Source organism: Bos indicus x Bos taurus, chromosome 1 (genome assembly GCF_003369695.1).
Source record: "Bos indicus x Bos taurus breed Angus x Brahman F1 hybrid chromosome 1, Bos_hybrid_MaternalHap_v2.0, whole genome shotgun sequence".
In the NCBI taxonomy this organism is placed as follows: Eukaryota; Metazoa; Chordata; class Mammalia; order Artiodactyla; family Bovidae; genus Bos; species Bos indicus x Bos taurus.
The window spans coordinates 4289393-4299286 of NC_040076.1; the positions used below are offsets into that span (position 1 = coordinate 4289393).

Below are 9894 nucleotides of genomic sequence, written 5' to 3' on the forward strand. Positions count from 1 at the left end.
ACCAAATCAGCCAGCACCTTGATCGTGGACTTTACCGATTTCAGAACTATGAGAAATCAGTCTGTTGTTTAAACCATCCAACTCCTGTTACTGTGTTATGGTAGCCTGAGCTAACACATACAAGTGTGTAACACATTTTTCTTTCTGTTCTGCTTGTGTTTACATGAAACAGAAGTCAGCCAGCAAGATCCTTGTTGCTAGAGAGCTATACTTTCAATCAACACGAAGCCCAAATCCCATGTACACCCTATTCATCGTGAAACTACAAAGAAGGCAAATTTTATCTGATCAAAAATAAGAACATTTTGAGGAAAGCCAGCAATTTAATTTTGGGTGATGGCAGAGGGGGCTGATAATAAAGGTAAACCTTGGAATGGATAACACTGGCAGTTTTAAATGACACAACAGAAAAAAAATCAATTTATTCTTGAATGTTAGTTAACCCGAGCTAAGAACTATCAGAAGAGCTGAAATTTTAATCAAATTGTATGCCTTTTTCTTAAGAGGCCACCACACCCATTTCTAACTTTAGTAGTTGAGTTTCTTTTTCTTTTCTTTTTTTATTAATCACTTGGAATTATCTTTAATTAGGTACAAAGACTTTTCCAATCACATCACATAGAGATCATTTTATCCCCTGCTCTGTTCGGCTGCCAGTCTCTGGTCTCTCTCCTCAGCAGTGGCAAGTAGAATACCCTTTCCACAGGGAAGGGAGATACATGCTTTGTTGCCTTTGCCAATAAGGAAGATGTTCGAGAGCCGTGTGGCAAAGCTGTTGCCATTCACATCTTTCACATGAACTACGTTAAAGGAACCTGGATTGGTAATCATACCAATTCTTCCCAGGTTAGCAACTCCAGTCACCATGCACAGGTTACCAGTGTCAAATCTGATGAAATCAGTAGTCTTACCAGTCTCCAAGTCAATTTGGATGGTGTCATTCACCTTGAGGAGGGGATCAGGGTAACAGATGGTGCGAGCATCATGGATCACTGGATGAGGGACTCCTTTTGTCCCCACAAAGATCTTTCTCACTGTACAGTTTACACTTGGCCTCCTCAGGTGTAACACGATGAACAGCAAAGCGACCCTTGGTGTCGTAGATCAAATGAAAACTCTTTCCAGTCTTATCTATGCTGATTACATCCATAATACCAGCAGGGTAGGTTATATCGGTGTGGACTTTGCCATCCATCTTAATGAAATACTGCATGCAAATCTTCTTTACTTCATCTCCTGTTAGGGCATACTTAAGTCTGTTCCTTAAGAAAATGATTAGGGGGAAACATTCCCTCAGCTTCTGGGGCCACGTAGATGGACGAGAAACAAACACACCAGTCACTTTGTCCAGCATCCAACGTTTTGGAGCTGCTACACGCTTCTTGGGACCCTGAGTCACGGCTGCGCTAGGCACGAAAAGAGCGACTTTCTTTTAAAACATAGAAAGTTTAGACCAAAACTGGGAAAATACTTCTCATTAAAAGGAAGGTAAAACAAACATTTTCATAAAATCGATCTCCCTTTTTTTGGCATGCATGTTCAGTCGTGTCTGACTCTGTGACCCCATAGAGTGTAGCCTGTCAGGCTCCTCTGTCCATGGGATTTTCCAGGCAAGAATACTGGAGTGGGTTGCCATTTCCTCCTTCAGGAAAATCTATCCCCTAAGACATTTCTAAAGTGATACCGACTCTGTATTTTCTCAGAAACTACCTGCAATAGAGGTTATACTGTTAGTTGCCTTCGAGCTATTATTGAAACAAAATAGCAACTGTCTTATCTTGATTTGCTGATGCAGGTAGCAATAGAGTTCCTTTAGATTCAGCTTGATTTGTCTTTTTTCATTGGCTTTATTAAAAGATATTAATATATGTATTTTTTATAGCTTGCAATGCACATACATTATTGTCTTTAATCTTTTCAATGACCCTGTGAATTTAGTAATATTATCATTGCTATTTTATTTTTTTCAGAGACGTAATTGGCTGCTAGAGAGGGAAAGGAATTTGCCAGGTGTTAATCAGTACAAAAGTGGTACAGCTAGAATCTTGCAGAATCCACAGGCTTTTATAGGGTCCTTCTTGTCCTCCCCACACAAATGAAGTGTGGTCCTTTCTCAACACACACATACTTGTTTCATACATAGAACATAAAGCATAACTTGTTTCAGAGACTGATTACAATTGGCCACATATATGAAAAAACTTTCACAGACATGGAATCCTTCATGACGAATTTTCTCCTTACAGGCTACAATCCTCATTTTGATTAGTGACTTGGAGATTAGATAGTAAAACACTCTGCTGGTTGGAGGCCTATTGAGTTCCCAAAGGACAATCAGACTCACCATGTCCCCAGTGGACCCACCCAATCAAATAAAGCTTTCTTTCTTCATCCTCATTTTAAAAAACTTTTCTGGAAGCCTTCCTGTGATGATCAGTTTGCCTGCTAAAATTATGTCACTCAAGAATTTTAAAAAATGTGTTGACTTATATTGAAGATTGCTCAGCATTTTTCTATCCCTCTGACTTCAGACACCCCCTTAAAGACAGGTTCTAAAGGAGAACACCCTGCTAAACTGTCTAGACCTTGTGGGGAACACTCAAGCGGAAACAGTGGGCTTCACTGGGTGTGTGACCAACGTAAGTGAGAAACTAGCCTTGTAGTTAAGTGTGCCATGCTAGAATGAGGTCACTTGGATTTGCATCTAGGCCCTGCTATTTTCGCTAAAACTGAGAATTTGGCTAAACTATTTAATAGTGTTGAATATTTAACTCATTGCTGTATCATGAGCACTAAATGAGTAAATAGAGCAAAGTACTTCAAAAGCATCAGGCACATAGAAACCACTATTTAAGTATTAGCTATTATTATTACTTGGAGAAGGCAATGGCACCCCACTCCAGTACTCTTGCCTGGAAAATCCCATGGACGGAGGACCCTGGTGGGCCGCAGTCCATGGGGTCGCTAAGAGTCGGACATGACTGAGCGACTTCACTTTCACTTTTCACTTTTCTGCACTGGAGAAAGAAATGGCAACCCACTCCAGTGTTCTTGCCTGGAGAATCCCAGGGACGGGGGAGCCTGGTGGGCTGCTGTCTATGGGGTCGCACAGAGTCGGACACGACTGAAGCAACTTAGCAGCAGCAGCAGCAGCATTATTATTACTATCAGAGGATGAGATGGTAGATGGCATCACTGACTCAATAGATGTGAGTTTGAACAAACTCTGGGAGATGGTGATGTACAGGGAAGCCTGACATGCTGCAGTCCAAGGGGTCACAAAGAATCAGACACGAATGAATGACTGAACAATTACTATCGTTGCCATGTAAAAAAAAATTCTTCCTCTCGAAACTTTAGGGACAAACAATAATTTTTAAAACAGTTTTATGATAAAAAACCACTAATTTCCCCCTCTTTTTGTTTCCAAGTCAGAGCTCTGCAAACTACAGCACATGGAGCAAATCCAGCCCACGACTTGTTTTTGTACAACCAGTAAGTTAAGAAAGGCTTTACCATCTTAGGTTGAAAAAATATCAGAATAAGAAGCCGTTTCATGACACATGATTGAGAAGAGAAATATGAGACTTTGGATGAAACATGAAACTCAAAGCCTAACTTTTCCCAAAGAAATCTCTCCAAGTTTCAGGCTCTTCTGTCCATACCATGATCTTGGTCTCTTTCCTAGCCTGGGGTAGGTGGACAGCTGAGAGTCACAAAACAGGATTTTGACTCTCCTTTACAAGTTCCGATTAGGGGGTCCAGTTGCTCACTTTGGAATGTGGGAATGCTTGAGACTTTTTACCTGGGAATCTCAACCAAAAATGAGACAGGAAAGAGTCCTAATAAAAGAGAAATTATTTGCCCCATACATACAACTTACCTTTGCATTTTATCTCAGGATGAATACCAAAAAAAAAAAAAAGAGAGAGAGAAAATTGGTTTTCTCATAATGTCTTTAGTTTAACGGCATTTAAAATCCTTACTTTGACAAATAAATTATACAGTAACCCATTTAAGCATGTTCTTAAAACAAGCCAACAGAACAAACACCTTTGATGTGTGGCTGAAATCTGGAGCTGTGATGAAATCTTAATCTCCTTTTCTTTCCAGTCTCTAGGCTTCTGTCCTTTACTTTGATCCACCCTGTATAAAGCTACTGGCAAATGTTTCACTGAATTTGATGTTATAAATTGTACATAAATTCACACACCCTCACATTTGCCTTGTAACAGAAATGGCAACTTGTAAATGATGACGCAGCAATGACTCAGCAGTTTGAAGCCCTCCCAACAACTACCTCACCTCTTTATATGGAGCTTTATCCACACTTCTTCCCTGGGAAGCTTCCTTGATTATTGAGTGGATCAGTAGACAGACAGGCATCTGCCTTCCATAAATGCTGGCAGACATCACCTGCGGAGAATCCCAAAGATGAGGGGAAAGGAAAATAAATAAGAAATAAATATGGGGCACAGTCCAGAAGAACTTGGTCTCTGAATAAGCATAGAACAAAGTTTGATTACCAGGTCATGTGGGCAGTTATCTTATGTGTGTGGTCCACCACCTGATCATCTTGAAATGTAGAGAGATAAGGAAAATAATCCTGAAAATTCTGGGATCCTAACTAGGGTTGGCTTCCCAGGTAGCTCAGTGGTAAAGAATCAGCCTGCAATGCAGGAGATGCAGGTTTGATCCCTGGGTTGGGAAGATCCTCCTGGAGAAGAAAATGGCAACCCACTCCAGTATTCTTCCCAGGAGAAGCATATGGACAGAGGGGCCTGGTGGGCTAGAGTCCACGGGGTCACATAGAGTTGGACATTACTTAGTGACAAAGCAACAACAAGAACAACAACGAGGGTTGAGGCAATTATGTCCCCCTTATGTTTATTTTCGTTGGGTATCAACTCTGACTAGGTTAGATTCATCAGTATACATATAAGGGACATCCCATAAGTGTTCCCTACAAAAGGGACAGAAAAACCATGGCCCACCAGCCAAATCTGACTACAGCCTGTTTTTGTACAACCTGTGAGCTAAGCATGATTTTTGTTTTCCAATGACTGAAAAGAATTAAAAGAAAGATACTATTTCATGACCTGTGAAAATTGTATAAAGTTCAAGTTTCAGTTTCTACAAACACAGTTGAATGGACCCCTGCCACACTCATTTGTATTGTCTATGGCTGCTTTCACACTACATGGCAAAGTGGAGTAGGTTGGGTAGAAATGAAAGGGAGCACAATGCCTAGAATATTTACTCTGACCCTTTGCAGAAAAAGTCTGCCAACACTGCTCTATGATCATTAAGAAGAGCATGGATAAGGAGGCTGCATCAGTATGAAGGAGTAGGCTGCATCCCAATTCCCTTCCTAAAACCATGATGTTTACTTAGTTGCTCAGTCATGTGATGTCTTCAAATCGGCATTGGCATCTGTCTTCTGCTCAAAATGAAAACATCCCTGGGAGGTCCCTTTAGTACTCCAGAAGAATACAGTAAGGTGGGGAGGGGAGACGGAAGAAGAAGGAAAAAGTGATCAAGGGAGTTGTCTTGTCGTTTCTCACATACTAACGATCTAAAGGTTGAACAGTAGGCTTCTGGTAAACTTAAGGGTTAAGCCAGATAATCTGTGCTTCATTCTAGGTCTAAATTGCTCTGATATTCTCTCTGTTTTTATTCTCTTTCAGGCCTCAAGAGTTGTAATATCTTACCCTTATCTTATTAAGTATAACTACAAAAATAGAAGTTGGCCTTAAAATATTAGGTTAGGGGTATCAGAGACTTTTGTATAAGGACTGAAATCTTTAAAGGATATGACCTTTCCATATCCAAATGCTTACTTCCAAAGATTTGTCAGGAACACACATACGCCAACAAGGAGTTTATACTTGTGGTTGACTACCAACACACAATTACCATTAGCATATAAGCTTCCCAATGAAACTGTGACTTCCTGTCATTAAATAGATAATTCCTCAAAGGCAGAATGCACATCAGCTTCTACTGTCTTCAAAGGGCCTTGTATTTAGTAGGATGACACCATAAACAGTGGTTGAGCAAATGTTTTATTTATTCAGACAAGTTGACATTTTCATTTCATGTTGCATTTGTATGTTAATTCATAACATAATTCTGGATATTTTGATACATTTTAATATGGTAATATTAAGTAAGCATTTGCATGCACACATCACTGTGAAAAAGCTGGCTTAAAACTTAACATTCAAAACACTAAGATCATGACACACAGGCCCATCACTTCATGGCAAATGGATGGGGGGAAAAATGGAAACACTGACAGACAATTTTCTTGGGCTCCAAAATCACTGCAGATGGTGACTGTAACCATGAAATTAAAAGACGCTTGCTCCTTGGAAGAAAAGCTATGACCAACCTAGACAGCATATTAAAAAGCAGAGACGTTACTTTGCCAACAAAAGTCAGTTCAGTTCAGTTCAGTCACTCAGCCATGTCTGACTCTTTGGGACACCGTGGACTGCAGCATGCCAAGCTTCCCAGTCCATCACCAACTCAAGGAGCTTGCTTAAATTCATGCCCATCGAGTCAGTGATGCTACCCAACCATCTTATCCTCTGTCATCCCCTTCTCCTCCTGGCTTCAGTCTTTCCCAGCATCAGGGTCTTTTCTAATGAGTCAGTTTTTCGAATCAGGTGGAGCTTGATCGAATCAAGTATTGCAGCTTCAGCTTCAGCATCAGTCCTTCCAATGAATATTCAGAACTGATTTATTTTGGAATTGAATGGTTTGATCTCCTTGCAGTCCAAGGGACTCTCAAGAGTCTTCTCCAACACCACAGTTCAAAAGCATTGATTCTTCAGTGCTCAGCTTTCTTTATGGTCCAACTCTCACATCCATACACGACTACTGGAAAAGCCATAGCTTTTACTAGATGGGCCTGTGTCAGCAATGTCTCTGCTTTTTAATATACTGTCTAGGTTGGTCATAGCTTTTCTTCCAAGGAGCAAGCAGTCATGGCTGCAGTCACCATCTGCAGTGATTTTAGAGCCCAAGAAAATAAAGTCAGCCACTGTTTCCACTGTTCCCCATCTATTTGCCATGAAATGATGGGGCCAGATGCCATGATCTTGGTGTTTTGAATGTTGAATTTTAAGCCAACTTTTTCCACTCTCCTCTTTCACTTTCATCAAGAGGCTCTTCAGTTCCTCTTTGCTTTCTGCCATAAGGGTGGTATCATCTGCATATCTGAGGTTATTGATATTTCTGCCGCCAATCTTGATTCCAGCTTGTGCTTCATCCAGCCTGGTATTTCATAGGATGTACTCTGCATATAAGTTAAATAAGCAAGGTGACAATATACAGTCTTGATGTACTCCTTTCCCAATTTGGAACCAGTCTGTTGTTCCATGTCTGGTTCTAACTGTTGCTTCTTGACCTGCATACAGATTTCTCAGGAGACAGGTCAGGTGGTCTGGTATTCCCATCTCTTGAAGAATTTTCCAGTTTGTTGTGATCCACACAGTCAAAGGCTTTGGCATAGTCTATAAAGCAGAAGTAGATGTTTTTTTGGAACTCTCTTGCTTTTTTGATGATCCAACAGATGTTGGCAATTTGATCTCTGGTTCCTCTGCCTTTTCTAAATCCAGGTTGAACATCTGGAAGTTCTCTGTTGATGTACTGTTGAAGCCTAGCTTGGAGAATTTTGAGCATTACTTTGCTAGTGTATAAGATGAGTGCAATTATGCGGTAGTTTGAACATTCTTTGGCATTGCCTTTCTTTGGGATTGGAATGAAAATGGACCTTTTCAGTCCTGTGGTCACTGCTGGGTTTTCCAAATTTGCTGGAATCAAATCGTGGTCTCCTACATTGCAGGCAGATTCTTTACCTGCAATGTAGGTAAAGGGAAACCCCACCAAGAAAAGTCTCTATAGTGAAAGCTATGGTTTTTCCAGTAGTCATGTATGGATGTGAGCATTGGACCATAAAGAAGGCTGAGCACTAAAGAATTGATGCTTTTGAACTGTGGTGTTGGGACTCTTGAGAGTCCCTTGAACTGCAAAGAGATCAAGCTAGGCAACCCTAAGGGAAATCAACCCTGACTATTCATTGGAAGGACTGATGCTGAAGTTGAAATTTCAATACTTTGGCCACCTGATGGAAAGGGCTGACTCATTGGAAAAGATCCTGATGCTGGGAAAGACTGAAGGTGGGGGGAGAAGGGGATGACAGAGGATGAGATGGTTGGATGGCATCACTGACTCAATGGACATGAGTTTGAACAAGCCGTAGGAGTTGGTGGTGGGTGGGGAGGTCTGGCGTGCTGCAGTCCATGGGTTCAAAAAGAGTTGGACATGACTGAGTGACTGAATAACAACAGCAATCACTATGTAATACATAAAAGTTTCAGCATACACAAATGAAATACAATAGATACACTACTGACCCCTAAAAACCATTCCAGAGTTTTGGGTTACATAGACCAAAATAACATTCATTCATGAAGTGGGAAACCTGTCATATGAAGTGAGCACTATGAAAATAGTTCCCCAAAATGACAAATAAATATATTCCATTTGTAAATATACAAGCAAGAAATTTATAGGGAAGCAACACAGATGGTTTTTAACTATTGAATTTGGTAAACATTTGGGGACAAGACAAATAAAAAATACATCTCCTGAGTAATTATGAAGACATACTTTGGATAACTCTCTTCTATAAGTTATTATTTTCCTTCCCAAAGTCAAGAATATTTATAAAATTTTTCTCATCAGAGTATGAATTCATAGGCAATTGCATCAGGGTTATCTACAAAAGTTATCATCAGAGCCCATTGCAGTAAGAATTCAGAGGAAGCTTGTACCATCAACATTTGTATGGAATGTACAGTTAGTCACTAAGAGTGCAAAATATTAGAATAATAGAAACACAGTGACTAAAGGTCTCTGTGCTTCAAGGACTTACCTCAAAATATAAATGTTCACTGACACAAAGACTCACTCCCAAATTCAAAGAAAACTTTCTTTTATTGTTAAGAAGAGATATTGGGCCAAATAGACTCTACTAACCTTTGTCATCAATGTCCTGGGTCCCAGCATGATGGCACTGTTCAGGGTTCTTGGTTCCATATAATGGAAACCAACTCTGATTACTTGAAAGCAAAAAGCAATTTTTCCTAAGGATGGGGAGTAATTTGCAGGATTCAGGTAGAGCTAATCAACCAGGCACAAAAGTGGGCAAAATGAAAGGAGGCCAGAACCACAGCCAAAATCATTACAATGGGACTCTATGTAGGACCTTATTGTGGCCACGTTATTCCAGCATCACTGCTAACCCTACCACCAGTAGACAGTGGAAATCACTGCGGCCACCACAAGATGAGTTCAAAAATGCCCCTCTACTTCTTTGTATCACTGCCCCAGAGTCAAAGCCCGAGGGAGGAACACAGTAGACTTTGCTGTCGTTGTTCAGTTGCTAAGTTGTATCCGGCCCAGCAACCCTCTCTGTCCATTCGGATTTCTCAGGCAAGAATCCTGGAGTGGGTTGCCATTTCCTTCTCCAGGGACGATAGGCTTTGCTTTGGTCAGATACTTATTCCCTACCTTGCATCAGGGGATTGGGATAAGAACATCTTTTTTTTTTTTTTTAAGAAATCTATTTTTAAGATCTTGAAATAAATTTCCTTAATGAGAATCAAGGTCCTGCTCACCCTGATCTTTTTTTTTCCCTTATATGTTTAATATTTATTTATATTATTATTTATTAATAATATTTATTTAATTATTATTTAAATAAATAATATATATTTAATATTTATTTATTTAAATGATATTTATTTATATGGGATCTTAGTTGTAGCATCTTTCATTGCTACATGCAGGCTGAGTTGTTCTGCAGCATGTGGGATCTTAGTT

General features: G+C 40.1%; 1 pseudogene; it reads right to left on the minus strand.

The window, feature by feature from the left end:
* Positions 1-630: 630 nt before the first annotated feature.
* Positions 631-3891, minus strand: LOC113897413 (annotated as a pseudogene).
* Between the last annotated feature and the right edge of the window lie 6003 nt (positions 3892-9894).